Source organism: Toxotes jaculatrix, chromosome 3 (genome assembly GCF_017976425.1).
Source record: "Toxotes jaculatrix isolate fToxJac2 chromosome 3, fToxJac2.pri, whole genome shotgun sequence".
Taxonomy (NCBI): domain Eukaryota; kingdom Metazoa; phylum Chordata; class Actinopteri; family Toxotidae; genus Toxotes; species Toxotes jaculatrix.
The window spans coordinates 22568341-22584964 of record NC_054396.1 but is presented as its reverse complement, the minus strand read 5'-3'; the positions used below and the strand labels follow the sequence as shown (position 1 = coordinate 22584964).

The 16624-nt window shown below is 41.4% G+C and overlaps 1 protein-coding gene across 2 annotated transcripts in view; it reads right to left on the bottom strand.

The window, feature by feature from the left end:
* asic1b (acid-sensing (proton-gated) ion channel 1b) overlaps positions 1–16624 on the bottom strand; it is a 141933-nt gene that overhangs the window by 26063 nt on the left and 99246 nt on the right. The gene's annotated exons all lie outside the window — the stretch shown is intronic.

Below are 16624 nucleotides of genomic sequence, written 5' to 3'. Positions count from 1 at the left end.
AAGAGCAGAGCCAAAGCTGCCAGGAAAGCCAGTAGCCACGCAACTCTCCGGGGGTAGGAGCCGCTGAGGAAGATGTGCCTCAGGCCATGCAAGGTTGTGTGTTTTAAGAAGAGCTTCCCGGCTTCAGCGAGGGAGCCCGGTCTCGGTTTCGGTCCAGATGAGTCGCACTGGCACATTTTGGAGGAACGCCGGTGCGCGCGTTCAACATCGGTCCCGCTGTGGTCACAGTGACTGAGCCTAAACTCGCCTCTGCGCTCTCAGATGGCTGCTGTTTGTGTGTGAGAGAGAGAAAGAGAGAGAGAGAGAGAAGCGCACGCAGCTCTGCTTGGTTCTCTCAGGCACTGAACAGCCGCTTGTAGCGGTGGTGGAGGAGTATTTTGTCGCGCAACGCTCCCTGAGCTTGTCCTCAGGAGGAGGGGGGGGGGGGGGGGGGGGGGGGGGGGCGAAGTTATTCCGAATGATTTAGTGGGCTACTGTGCAGCAACTTGAGTTCAGGGGATTATTTCATCAAAATTACAAGCAGAAAATCTGCAGAAATGCCCCAGAGACAATAGTTAGTTAAAATCACACAGTCATATTGTAATTGCACGTTCCTTCTCTCTGCCTCCCAGTTTTGATTCTCACTTTTCCACCTCACTCTTAACACACACACACACGCTCGCACACACAATCTTGTGCTTATATTTTTGTCAGGACTCTCATTGACATAATACCTTCCCCGGCCCCTAACCCCAAATCCAGTTCGAACCTGAAACAAAGCTGTCGGACCACACACACAGACACACATACACTTCTCCAGAGTATCCTCAGTGCCTTTTCTGAATGAAATCATTGGCTTCAGTAGCCACAGATCATTTGTCTTTCTTTTCAAGCCCATCTCACACACACGCACGCACGCACACAGTCACACAGATACACACACAGCACAGGACCCACATACACACAACCCCATACACATGCACCATAATCCCTCCTGGCTCACAATTTGTATTCTTCCTCAGAATTGAGCACTGCCTTATAGGAAGTAATGCTGCAGAGACCGTAGCCTCTGTCATTACTGTTCCACCAGTTGAATTTTAAATGTTACTGATTCAAAGCATGAGAAAAAAGGTTCACCGGGTGTTTAACATTTTGGTGACACTGAGGTGTAAGCAAACTGGTTGACATTCCCTACTGTCAATTCTCTGATGTGTCTCAGTGCAAGACATGAAATGTTAGGGGGAAAACAAAAAAAGGTCAAGATGCTGCTGGTAAATTCATGCAAATCATGTCGCACCTCTTTAAGGCGTCTCCTGAAGTCCCAAAGAGCCCAACATTTTAATGGGATTTTTGACCCTGTGGTGCCCCGGTTTGCCTGTGTCAGGCAGTCGACAGAGGCTTGAATGCTCCATCGACGAAGCGTTTTACCAACGCCATCTCTCTCTCTCTCTCGGGGTGTTGGTTAAGTGGTGGTTCATGCTTGGCTGGTCATCATCACACAGTGCTCCAATCCAGAGTAAAAGCTGGACACCAAACAGGCCTGATTCTCACTTTCTGTTCCTACTTTAGGGTACAGTATTTATTTGTGTGTATGAGAGTGAGTGTGTGTGTAGTTTGCTGCGTGACTGAGGGAAAAGAGGTGAGACGTAAATGGTGTGAATGAGGAGGCAAAGACAGCTTGAATGACGTGTACTTAGTGAATCTTTTTTTTTTCCCTCTTGTCGTTTTCTCTTTTAAAAAAATCCAGTTTCTTGCAAGTTGGGTAATTTCTGCAATCTGGGAACACAGTGCCATCACATCACAAAGAAGTTTGACAGGGTATAAACAGGGCATGAGCAGAACTAAACAGAAAGGTGGGTTGAAATTAAGGATGATTTTCACATCCTTAACTTTCTACCTGGCTACATAAAGGGTACACTACTTCCTGCATTCCCTGGGATACTGGGCTGCTTTTTTGTGCAGATTCTAATTTACCCACCCACAGTCTACATGGAAATACATGACACAAAATTCAAACACTACAAGGAACAGAAGATGAGATCAGGCAACCACCAGCAGTTTAATGTCTGCCCGTGTTTCTGCGTTCACTCAGGACACAGGCTGCTTATTCATACTTTTCACTCTCATCCTCTCCCTGGCAATTTACTGTAGCACACGTCATAATGTCCCTTCTGAGGACAATCGAGTGTTCTACCTAGGTGATTACTCATCTTTTAATGAGCGAGGGTGTCATGAGACCACGACAGAGGCTGAGTGAGACGCCACCATCTTGTATTCAAGAGTTGTAGCATGGCAGTCAGTATATCCTTGATTGGATGCAGTTGTGCGTCATGTACAGAAAAGCTGACATGCCAGCAAATGGGAGAGGTAGGAAAGAGAGCGCAAACAGGAGAATAACTGAGGTTTAAGTATGAACATTGGGGTGTGAATATAGATTATTTGCAACTTATATTTAAAAACATGGTTGGCGGTGCATCAGAATTCACCTGAGATGGATCCTGACACTTCTGGCGTTAAAGCATTTGTTCAAGCCCGTTTCCCCAGCCAACTCATCAAGAGAGAGACGTATCGGAGGAGAGGCTCTGTGCAACAAGCTAATCCGTCTGGGTGAGGGGATAATGATGTACTTGCTTGACAGAGAAACACAATCCCACAGCAAGTGTAACAACAACAGAATAACAAATGTACGCGGCTCTGAAACTGCAGTTAAAGAGTTTCACTAATGAACCCATTGTGAAAGCAAACAGGGATGTGTGTTAGGGGTCATATCTTTAGTCTATTAATACCAGAGCATCGGAGACATAAATAAATATCCTGTTTGACTGACTGGATCTTAAAATAAACCACAAATTCACTAATGGACAAAGGTGAGACATTGTTTCAAATACACCTTACACTGATTCAAGAGTGAATAAAGCGAAATCAAAAGAATTCCATAAAAAAAGAAGTTCCCCTGATTAGTATTGGGTAGACAAATGCAGACTTTGGCTAAAACACTATTGATTTTTCAATGTGCATGGTCCCAAAGCAGAACTTGGAGTCTATAAAAACTGCTTATTTCTCCAAAGACCAACGAGTTCAGGCATCCTAAGGCTGTTGCTTTAAATGGATATACACATATGGCGTTATGATAATCACAGACAGTTAAATCTTCATTTGTGAGCGTGTATCTGTCTCTTGCAAAGTCATTTCGATGATGTTATTGAGACAAATCCCAGAACTGTTAAACAGAAAGCTGATGGGGACTTTCGTTAACAAGCTGACAGTGTACAGAGTAAATTTATGGACACATTTTGGAGTTCAGACCGTCAGCAGCACTACAATGGATAAAAAAAAGGGATGTAATTATGGAAACATTCTCAGTTCGCAAATATCACTATCCATTGCAAACTGATGCCATGAATTTCTATCGCAGGCTATTTAACACCACAGAGTATTAGTTGCTTGATTGCTAGGAGCTAATGTGAATGAGAATAATCAGTGGATGGCTGTTTTTAGGGTGGATTTTTGCTTTGACACTTCCTCTAAATGAGAAAAAGACCTCACTTTCAATCAGTAAGGCCAGTGAAGCAGCGAATGCTTAAAAGCCAACTGAAGATAAATGAAAAAGGCACCGACAAGCACAGAAATTTAATAGCTGCCACTTGACGTCATATCTTATCAGTCATTTCAGCAAGCTGGGCAGGATAACACCTTTTGCCATGCAGTGTGCTCCCATGCTCAGAGCTGTATTACGTGCAGCATTTTTCTTTAAAACCTCCACTTTTAGAATTCAAAATTTAAGAGGACATTTAAAGATAATGCACAATACAGAACTACAAATAGCTTATCGTTTTTTTCCCCAAAGTCTTTATGTGCACATGCACAAATGCCTATTCTTGAGTAGATATGTTTGGAATAATACAGTATATATATTTTTCGATATTGAATAGTACATACACTACAGACTTCTGCACTGACGACAGAAGGTTTGTTTGCAAGAGCTCTGGGGTGTCCAGGCACTGGGCAGTTAATCAAACTGTCATTCTGAGTCCAGGTCGGGATGGGGCTGCCCAGCCTGGACCTTGACACATGTAGAGTCAAACTACATGTCACATGGTGAAAAACGTCGCCCAGCTCCCCTCCCAAAGTTAAATCTACTCGGCTGTACACCCTCCTCCCCTCTCTTCTCTCTGTTTACCCTCAGTACAGTACTACCCCTCGTCTGTTTGCCTGGGCACAAACACAATGTATTTTCCTCTCGTCCTGCCGTTCCCTGCCATGTGTCTTTACATTATACGTCAAACCTCCTCACACACACCTTTGTTCTCTCTCTGTCTGTGATCTCCGTATTCTCTCTGCCTCTTGTGGTTGCTGCTGTCTCTTCTCTGTCTCATGCTGGGAATGTTTGGCGCCAAGTCATCCACCGGGGAGCAAGCAAAGAGGGGGAGGGAGGTGGCGATGGATGGAGCAAAGGAAGAGAAATGGGGTGGAGGCATGGCGAGCAGCAGCAGTCAGGGTCCTGTAGCTGCGGGGGCTGACAGAGGAGCAGGCGGTGATTTACAGAGACAATTTTGAGGATAATTGTCTACATGATCTGCTGTAAGGGACAAATGTCACAAAGGCCACTTTTGCAATAGTCTCTCAATCTCCTGGGCTATAAGGTTGAATTAAATACCGCGTCAGGTAAGTGCCGCTCTACTGTAAAAACAATGTGAGATGAGAGTCAGTGGAAGTGGCTCAGGAGCTCACTGCAAGCCTGTGAACACAAAGAGCTTCGGGCTGTGGCACCTAAACAAAGATGAATATTGTGTAATGTTGTCAAAAGAACTCACATACACGCACATAGGAAATATTAGGAGTCACATTGTGCTGTGAAAATATGTCCTTGGTTTTTAAACTATTGTAATGCTATTCGACTGCTCTAGCAGCATAATCAGTGTAGTGAATGAGTAGAACATGCTAAACTTCTATAATGAGCCCAGTGCAACATTATATAACTATAACTATACAGTATAATATTGCACACATGTTGTGAAAGGGCCTATGAGCAAAACAGATGTTGGCAGCTCTGATTGACAGTAACATGCTGGAAACCCCTGTAAAACATCAAAACCTGTGAAACTGTTACATAAAGTGGCAATCCACCGACTGCAACTCATGAAATTCAGTTTATTCATCCTGAGGTGAACTATTATTCCAGCAAAAATGGTTAAAAAGACACAGCTTGATTGTATTGTGGGAAATGTAATAAACAGCATTTTTTTTAGAGCTTGGCTAATATGATAAGTCAGCCTCTGCTGCTGATCTGTCTCTTGTGGGTCTCTCTCTCGCTGGACTATTCAATTAAAATATTTCAACACCATGAACCAGAGATTGCAGCTATTACTTTATTACTATTATTGCAATTCTATTATTAGGCTATTGTTGTATTTTCATTGATTTAAGATTAGACTTTTGCATTTCAGGCTTTTATCAGATATTAAATTTCATGGTCAATTATGTTTTGATATATAAACTCTTATTTTTAAGGCCTGCTATATCCCACAAGAATTTCATTATTGGTCTATATAGTTTTTTCTCTCTGTGTATGTATATATGTATGTATCTGTCTATCTCTTTTTTCTTTCTGGCTTGTTTCTATCTTTCTGCTTTTGCAAAGTTTAAATGTCAAGTGATAGAAATTAAGGTTCAGAGGCTTTCCCATCTTGACAAGAGCAAAACTGACAACTAGAATGTTTTAGGCACGAATATGGTCAGATTTAAAACCACCAAATATCAGCAAAAACATATTGGTTCTAGGTCTAAAAATATTCAAATTGCTGTGGGTCTTTAAAAGCCCATGCTGACCCATTTTACAGTGATTGTACATTAGAGAAGCTATGGGGCTGTTTTAAGCACAGTGTGAAGCTTTTGAGCTGTTTTAAAACTAGAATGTAAAGCACTGCCTTGGGAAACATTTTCCTGCATTAAAAACTCTTCAAATAAAACAAACTACAGTAATATCACTGTGATGTACAGTCAGCCTCAGAAGAGATGTTTAAACACTGTGAATAGCTGTTGTGTGGTAAGAATTCATTGGATCCCCAGCTCTGTTAATCTAACATCACTGTGCTCTGAACCAGATGGTTTCCAAAGCCTTTTTTCTCAGGTTGTCAAAGGCCCGAGTGTGGCAGCACCACCATGAATTGTGACCTGTGATAGGTCGATGCATTAATCTGAAAATTGATTCAGGAGTCTTACTGTATAAGTATTGTGGCTGGATGAAGCAGATTTATATTTACAGCCCAAGGGGCAGTAAGAGTATCCCTGCCTGCATTGGAAAACACAGGATGACACAGCTAATTCATCTCGGCAGCATCATGACAGCTGGGCTGGAGAGAGTTTGGGAAAGGGGAAATGGTTCTGATGAATGACTTTCAGAGTACGGCCGCTAGCTATAGCAAACAGTGTCCTAGTCCCCACAGGCCTGATGCCTCCTATTTGCTGCTCAGAGAGAAATGAATGAATGGCCCTTTGTGAAATAAATGGTCCCTTTCTGCCTGACATTTACAAATGAATCCTTCTTGTAAAACCAAATCCTTCTATTTGTTTTATTATTTGTGGAGGTGAGCTTTCTGTGCTGGTGCTCAAAATTGTGTGGTTGTCAAAAGCACACGCAGCGGGGGAGAGTTAAGAAATGTATAAATAGTTCAGCACTTTGGGAAACATGCTTATGCGCTTTTGTTATGAGAGTAAGATGAGAAGATTGATATATTTCGAGTCTAGGTGTCAGGCACGGGGCTGGAGTTAGGGTGAGGACATTTTGAGCAGGAAATACTGTGTTAGAGCAAATTAGTGCAGTTCCCTAAATGTTGAACTATTCCTTTAATGACTTCCAATCAAGGAAGGCGATGAAATCTAGTGGAAATCCATAGCCTATTAAATGTTCCTACACCTCCACCTTCGTCACAGTTGCATGCACGCCTGCCCGCCATCACCCATGCAAGCATGTAAATAAAGAAGGGCAAACACACATGAACATGTCTGTGTGCACACAAAACTACATCAAACTCAAATGCTAGCAGTAAGAACAAAGTTTCCATGTCCTTCTGAAAATATATATCCTTTCAATTTGGTTCATTTTAAAAGGGATATACCGCTCCAGCAAGTTGTATCATAAAAGTCTTACATGCTTTTTATATTTAATTCAGCATATCATCAAGAACTTCTCAACCATTGAGAACCTCAGATATCCTGTCACGTCCTATTAATTTCAGTCCCCACCCGGGTTAAGAACATCTTACAATCACAGGCTTATCAGCTGCTATGAACCAGCATATTCTGAGAAATGTAAAACAAAGAAACAAAACACTTCTTCAATTTCTTGCCTGGATGCATTGCTCTTATTCACGTTCCTTCACCAGAATTTATATATGTCCAAATGCCGTGTTTGTTCTCCATGTCCAGTAACTTGTTTTGTACCAAATACACTGGCAGCTTGTTAAACTCCTGGCAAGAGGTTAGCGTGTGGTTGTGTGCGTGTGCGTGTGTGTGTTGCACCTTATGTCAGGGGAATGTCAGACATGCAGTGAAAGCAGGGCTAACGAAGGAGGGTCGATGGTAGTCCAACTGGCTGACAACTCTCCGACAACTGACACACACACACACACACACACACACACGCACACACACACACACGCACACACACACACACACACACACACACACACACACACACACACACACACACACACCTATCTTTGTGAGCACTCTTATTGACATAATGTTTTCCATAGCCTCTTGTCTTAAGCTGAACCATCACAATTGAAGGCCTAACCCCAACCTAAACCTAATTCTAACCTGAACCCTAAAACCAAGTCTTCAAGCCGTAACCCCCAAACAGCCCTTTGAAGGTGTGTCAGAAAGCGAGGACTGGCCGAAATGTCCTCACTCCATAAGGTTTACATCTCAAACTGGTCCTCACAAAGATAGAAATACACGTACACACACGCACAGACACACACACACAGAGAGAGGGGGAGATCAGACTGCCAGAAAGGATGAAACAGACTGTCCAAAGCCAGCTGCACGGTGGGTTGCACCTAAATGGATCTTTCATTTTGATTTCATTTTGGTCTGCAGTGTAATGGTCCCTCTGGAGATACATTTACTGAGAGCAATATGATGGCTGATGTCTTCCATGAGTGTTTATGTATGTTATGCATGCAAGTGTGTGTGTGTGTGTGCAAAGTGGGTCGCTAATTGCTGGCATGATTTATGTGCTTATGTCCCCCTAATAACTGCTGGTCTGAGGCTGGCTGAACAATGACATCCTGATATAAACTCATGAACAGGGAGGTGGAGGTTCCAATCAAGAAGGCACACCTCCCCGCTGGTGTCTATAATTCTTTCACCGTATGCTACTTAGGCAGACGTTATTGGTGTTAAGATTTGCATCAGCTGTGCTTATTAGGTTGTGTAGCTGAATAATATAATCAGCCCTTCCTCTAGTATCGCCCAAAGGCAACAGCACCAGACCCACAGAGATTGACTCAGAGATCCTGGGATGAAACAACAACCACTCAATCAATAGACCTTCCACTAACATTAGCTCAGGGCCGGCCTGTTTACAATTTTGTGCTCATTTACATTTAAGGCAGTTTGCCACTGCTGTTATCTAGAGTGTCTCACAGTGACTGAGCAGATATGTGTTCAGAGTCTCAAATAACATTTTCAGAGGACATTGTTTGCTCCACTGGTTACAGGGATGAAAGCTGTGATATCTTAATGTGGGCCACCGAACAGCATTTTGAACCCTGAGCCACTTCAACTTTAAAGCTGCATTAGAGCATAAGTTCAGATTTTTTTCAAGTCTATTCTAATACAATACTGAAATGATATTTGTACATGGACATTGAGTTATTGGTTACTGTAAGTGTAAAAGACAAATTACAGGCTTGACTTAGAAAAATCAAGCTGGTATCAAGCCGGTATATATAACACTGAAAAAAAATCAGCGTCATCAATCGTTTCGATATCAGCTTTGAATCAAATGACTACATGTAGTGTGAACAATATATAATATGATAGTATGTCAGGGCTGCATGTCTGTCCAGATGTTTAGAAGTTTTTAATTAAAGGTGCTGCAGTGTTACAGAGAAGGAGCCAACTACTGAAAGGCCTGAGCTGATGTTTAATAAGAATTCACAGTTACTAACACAGACTAACACACAGCAGAAAGACAAAAACTGGTACGCTTTGTTTTTATCTCTCTTTTTGTGTCTCTTTCTCTTGCACACACATATAAATATGTACATAAACATACCCAAACACACACGTCTAGGGTGAGGTAAAGTGTCCTGCTGATTCTACGCTCTGCCACAAAGAGCCACTCGCTTCCTAATGGAGTCCTGCTGACAACGACAGATGTAGTCATCTAGGGGAGGCAGCAGATATCAGATTGGCCACGAACACATGCTCGCCTTTAGGCATCCTCCCTCACCACACACACGTTACCTTTTAAACATCTCTTTGCTGGATGATGCCATTACTTGAACTATGAACAGTGGTTTTTTTTTCAGCACAGTCATTAATAGATTATCACTTCATGCCGAAGGTCCGTCTGCACATTCATGCACGCACGTGCATAAGCACACATCCACACAGGGGGACACACAGAGACAGAGACCAGAAGGAAGACAGAGACACAAAGAGAGACAGAGTGAAAACACCAAGCCACTGCTCTTAAATGGAAGACACCTCTCTCCTTACGGCTCCTCAGACAGCCCTTCTGTCATTTGGAGCCAAACGTTTTATTTCAGTTCTGATATGAAGTACAATCCTGTAGGAAGCCATTAAGGACCTCTCATCAGCCTAATTAGTTACTAGTAAGTGGTCATTGGCCCTGTATAGGACACTTGTCATGTGTCTTATTCATATATAATTGCTCCAACTAGACTGCAGTATCCCTCATTTTCACATCATTAAGCGTCATTTATCTTAGTCAGGGAGTAAAGTGAAAGTTCTAGCCTTTCATCTATGCCACTTTAATGATTAATTAGCATTTGTGTTATGAAGTGTTGGCTGATACTGGAGAGAGGTATCTGTCCAATTTAAATGACGCAAGCTTTATATCCCATTGAAATCATCTTAACAGGGAGTGAGCGCTGGCTGCACCTCATGTCACCAGGCTCCAAAGAAGACTGATGAGAGGTTTAATTAAAATGGGTGCATTTGAAAACACTGATCCATCACTTGGATAGAGAGGGAGAGAGATAGGACATAGTGACAGAGTGCCACAGTGTCTCTCCTCCCGGACCAAAGTCCTTCATATACAGAAACAGTGTGTGATCTGAGGACAGTGAGAGAAAGAGAGAGAGATGGAGAGAAAAGAGAGATCGAGAATGAGTGAGGGATGGGTTTCTGCCAAGGCCGTCCACAGCAAACCAACCTTAGCTCATGTTTGATTTGCAAAATTTATTTTTTAATCCCCACAACACACAAATAGAGTTTAATCCCTCGGGAAAACAGTTCTTTCAAAAAAATAAAAATAAAAAAATGCAGCCTCTGTGTTTCCAATGGCAGCAGCTCTGCTTCTACATGACGCTTTAACTGGATGGTGGTCACCACAGTTCAGAGACTCTGATGCTGTACTGTAGTGGGAATCAAAGGGTTCTTTAGAGACGGGATTAAGTATATTTCTGAGTTATTTCTTGTAAACAAAAATAAAAAGAACAGCATACAGCACCTCAGTGCCAAGAGCTCGATGAAAGCCAGTTTAGGTTCTAAAATTATTGTAAAACACTGCCCCCTTGTGATCGCTATTTGATATAAGTGCATGCCAGCAAAAGAGGGCTTGCACGTTGGCAAGCAAAATGAACTGCTGGAAAGCCTTGAAAACAAAGTAGAAAGCAGTTGAGTATTAGAGACACCAGTTTCACTAATTAGGCCATCAGACTGTTTTAAATGAGAAATGAGAAGAGAAACATCAGATGTATTGTTATTTAATGTTGAGTAAAATTCCAAATTTAAATGTTTTAACCACTACACCCAGAATTACAATAAAATAAGCAGTAGCTGTGCTTAAAGAGGGCACCTCTGAACCTCTGATCTGAAAACAGCTAATAATGGCCGAGAAGATGAGAGAAAGTCACAGACTATACGAATTTCAGTGTCACCATAAATATTTAATGGTCTTGTGCTGTCACCTCTCAGAGGGGGAGGAGGCATTTCAGCAGTGCATGCTGTTTCAAACTCAGAGACTGTAATGACCACTCTCTGACTGAGACCATACTTGTTCTTAATCAAACTCATTTCCATAACCTAAAATGTGACATCCATTATTTTGGTTCAGTATGGTCACACAGGGTCAGGAGCAAAGAAACTGCTAAAATGACACTTCAGCAGACACTGCTTGCACTGATGGGGCAGAGCCTGCTGTTCTGCGCATGTATATCAGCTAAGCTTGTGTTTTTTCTGTGCTAGTATCGGCTGATGGATTTGAATTTCAGACAAACTAATGAAACAGTAAGAATCAAATATTGATCAAGCTCCAAAGAATGCATTTAACTTGCACGATGGCAAATAAAATAAATCACAAAATGACTACATATTACAAACAAAGGCCCAAAAATCAATTTCCATTTGAAGAAGTTGACAGTTTAATTAGCCTAATTGCACAAGGTGTAGAGTAACTGTTGCTCCACAAGTGACAAGAACAAATTGGGTTTAACACACACTCAGTGTTGGAAGTGTTATATTCAGTTAGTCTTTGTTCTTTGTTGGTGGAACATACATTATGATCCACTGTGCTCTTTTAAAAAAAAAAAACAATTTACTAACATCTAATTTATCATGGCATATGCTTGAAGATAATTACATTACACTTTCCCTGATACAATCTCTTCCGAATGGCTGCTTATAAGAAATGCTGAACCTTAACAAGTATTTACAGCTCAGAGCCAGATGGCGAGGCAAGCTCTGGCATTTCATTTTCCTTTCTCTGAAAATAAAATATTCCCTCGCAGTCTGTCTGCCTATCTGTCTGTCTGTTAGAGCCTGAGCCCAGGGTATACAGACTGATGCTCTTGACGAGACAGGAGAAGGGCGTAACCAGAGCCACTGGCTGATTCTGTTGACAATGCTGAGTTTGGGAGAAAGGCAAGCTGTATCTAATGGGCTGAGGCTATAGCAGGAAGCAGGGATTTGGATCACTGTACTGAGGGGGGCTCACATTCTGCTCTGAGACAGAATTGCTGCAACCTGAACCGTCTATCTGCAGGGTGTTAGCCAAGCTCCACTACTGACCCAGCCCTAAGCAGGAGCTCATCGCAATGTGCACACATACACAGACAGACATGGTGAAACATATATTCTCATGCACAAACACCAGCCAGCGATGGTGGACAGTGAGACAGAGAGACAGAGAGACAGAGAGAGAGAGAGAGAGAGAGAGAGAGAGAGAGAGAGAGAGAGAGAGAGAGAGGAGGAATGGGCAGAAAACCCTAGAGACTGAGAGGGACAGAAAGCAATCAATCTGCTCATCTCCCTTTCCCTTCCCATCTCAATACACCAACAATGGAGTCTGCAGGACAATTAGCGGCTCTTTAGCAGATGTAATAAACAGGCTCGAGCAGGGGTTCAGCATTCTCCACACTGCGACCAGTGGCGTTGCCAATTGCCACATTACAAACACACTCAAAAAATACACCCAGTAGTATAGCAGTAATACATAATGCATGCTGTTGAGTTAGCCTGCTTTATGGATATAAACAAGTATTCCCTATATGCCACATGGGTATGCCTAACCTGTTAGCAAGAATGCTACTCTCTTTTCCCTGTGATTTGTAAATATTACACTCCTGATCGAGGGTGTATAAGCTGTAATTAATCATTTACTAATGCTTTAAAGATCTTATGAGTCATTACATAGAACAACTTTTGGGTTAAAGTTGTGGAAAAAACTCCATCATCATGCCTGCACTCTCATAATCACACACAGATTCTTTTTGACACAATGGTCAAGGGGCTATAACTCATTCAGAGGGATTGCAAAAGTGTGGCTAGTGGACAAGCCAGTTGGGCCACTGCAGCTTGACCTGAACAAAGACAATGCTCATATAAGACCAGGCCAAGTATCTGCTCCTTGCTTGTGTGAGGATAGGATTCAAGGTGATGTAGGCCAGAGGGTAAATTTTCTGTTATAACTAACTATTAGTGAGACTAGCAGGGCTAGATGAGAAGGGATAAGGGCTGCACTACTGAGCGGGCCATGGCATTAAGATGATACTGCCTCTGAAGCCAGCGGGGCCTGCCACAACAGCTCAGCCTAAGCAGATACGGTGTAGATATAAGGCCGGGTCAAGCTGCTGAGTGTGTACTCTTTGCTCTGCTTGGTTGAGAATAGGAGCTAATGGCAGCTTAAAGATATGTTAGATCAGGCGGGCCTGCTGATTTATGACGGCACAGCCTGATACTCTCTGCGGGGCCTAATGATTGGCCGAAACATCATTTAACATGAATGCTGGGCTTCCAGAGGAATGCTCACCCAACCTCTGGCACATATGATTGTGTACTGATTACTGTTACTGAGAAATAACCATTCTGCTGTTTGAATAAAGACTCTCTTCATTGTGCACTGTTAAGTTAGTCAATCATCTGCAGTTACAAATGATGATAAATCACAGGCATACATGTGTGTACCTACTGTATGGACACTGCCATGCCTTGCACTCAAAATAAAACAGACTGTGTGGTTGTGTTGCATCTGCCTACAGGTAGAAAAAACACTGGCTTTCAAAATGTTCAAAGATATCTTTCATCCTTGATCTTGAAATGTAACACCACACAAGATATATATCACGTAACATAGCTCAAAATATCTCAGCATGCTGTTGCATAATCAGTGCTGTGCTCGTTATCTGACCAAATAAAACAAAAAACAAACCAGAAATAATAATACACAGTTTATATCACTGAACAACAGAACAGGTCCTGAAAGACATTTCAATTAACTGCAGTTAAATGAAAAAAGAAAGCAACAAACTGTGAGAAAGCATTGGTTTATAACTGCTGCATGGAAGTGAACGAGCAGAAGGAACAATCAATTATTATATTAGTGGGAAGCTATAATACAGAAGGGTTCAAGTTAAATTGACAACAGCTATAATTAGCCCCATTTGTCCCAGACAAAGAAATAATTACTTGTCACTTGTGCTTGTCAGGTCTTTAGCCTAACTGGAGTAACTACTACACCTGAAACCTGCAGGCATGCACACATCATTTCCCTCAAAAATGATATACAGCACAAACAAGTCTCACACACGGTGCATGGAACAACCCTCACCACTGGTGCTACATCTCACTCAAGCCTGTGCAGAGCTCTCTGTAAATGTATTGTTTGCTAAGTGCTCTTATGCACAAATGTTACTGACACCAGAGAAGGGTCTCAAAATATTTATATTGCTTTTTCAGATTCAAAATAAATAACTGATTACGTCATCAAACTTTCTTTCATAAATGAACTTGGACAAGGCCTTGGAAAGGCTTCATGTAGTTTGTTCTGAAATCAAAATATCTCAGCTATACAAGGGTGTCTAAGTGCTAAACTCTTCTTATTACCTTCTTTTTACAGAGAGAGAGAGAGAGAGTGTCTGGTATGAACCGACGGGTATTATACTAAATGTAAGATGCTTGTATCTTTCTGATCAAAAACAATGGCCTCAAGCAGAAATGAAACGATGCTTACTAAATGTGCTAAATGTGCAGTGTGTAAGAAACTGTGAAAGACACTATTTTCCCCCCCAATATATTCAAAACTTTGGAGACTTTTGTCTAATTATTTATATTGAACAGCTTGGATAAATAATTGTTTGAAGATAATTGGTTTTATTAAGGAAAAGGTAGTGCTGATTTAAAGAATCTGTCACAGCTCCACAATAATGTGATCTAAGAAGCACCTCATCTCATTCAAACCAAGACATTAAGAAAGCATGAATGAGTTTTAAACTGCACCGTGGCAGTAATGTCTGTCATTGAATAAAGCCTGGTCACTGCCTCCCTCTCATGCTAATAAAATGGCAGACTGCACAGTCAAAGTACTTTGTCTTTTAAAAAGCATATCAACAGAGGATGACAGCTGGCCCTATTTCACCTCAAGGACACTGGCCATATACCCCACTTTTTTCCCATTTGGGATACTGATTGCCCAACCTGGGCATATTTCAATTTTTGCCTTGATAAGACACAGAAACCTGAATAAAAATATGAAGAGTAAGATCTATAGTGTGCTGTCAAAACATTTTGCTCTCTCTTTTTTTGTGCTAATATTAAATTATTCTGCCTGTTTGTGTCAACATGTGATATATACCCTCATAATGAAGGTAAATTTGTGAACTCTCCAAGTTTGCAAGTGAATTCCTTCAATACAAACAGAGCTCTTCGGTGGAGACACTTTTTAACCTTGATAAAGTTTTTTTCTGTCCTTTTCAATATCATATTTCTCACTGCAGCAATAATTCTGTTTCACTGCAAGACTGTCATTTTAAGTTTTGCTTGCACAAACTGTACTACGCAAATAAAGAGACTGACTTTAATTATTTGCCCATATTGAGGCTCCGCCATGGTCCGATAATACATTTTCACACCTCTCTTTTACCTTTATCCTCTCTCACCTCTACATCTTCACCATGCAAGACCTTCATCTCACATTGGCACTCATGTTTTCCCTAAACTCAGAGTCTGTGTTCTGGTTGACAGGATACAGCCCTCTAAAGCTCTCTGCTTCTTAAGCTTCCAACCTCACAATGTCAGAGCTACTTTCAGTGCTGATGCTGTGAAACTCCTAATAAAAAATCACCAGTTAAGATCAGCTTTCAGTGTTTAATGTCTTGTCACTCTGCTTGTCTTTGCCTTTTCATCTTCCCTGTGACATGTAGATAAGTTAGTTTATGGCATTTTATATAAATAAATTCATATTTCTGTTCCAGACAGACATTTAATGATTAACTTATACCTTTAAATAAATGACAAGGGCTGCAGCTAATGATTATTTTCATTATTGATAAATCTGCTGATTGTTTTTGCAATTTAATTTAACACTGCAATAAATAATGATAAAATTAATCTGTACATCAGCAAAGAACACAAGTTATGTTGTCAGGTTCAAAATGAGAATAGTGTGTCACTTAAACACTGATATAATTGTAACTCATGTAACTCTAGTACATCCATTAGCAGTCCGCACATATCTGTCTATAACTGTGCAAAGGTCAAGCAAATCAATAGACCAATGGCTGGATATTCTCAACACTACTTGGTAATTCGGTATTCCTCTTCAGTGCTGCCATTACGTGCACAATCAAGGGAGCACGTGGAGCAGCAGCCACAAAACCAAAAATACCAAAAATTCAGGGAATATAAGTCTTGCAAGATGCTGCCCTCAAGTTTGATCCGAACAACTCAAAGATTTCTTCAGTGCCTATTTAATTCAATAACAACGTGGGCTTATAAGCCAAGTGCGCCACTTTAAGTAATGGAACCTGCTTTTATTATGTCTGCTCTTTTTTATTTACAATGGAATTTCATTAAAGCAGACATGCTGACATTTAAAAAACATTTTTATTTACAGCAATGACTCGGGATCGTAAGCAACTGCATTACGTCACAGCTGTAAATTAACGCTTTC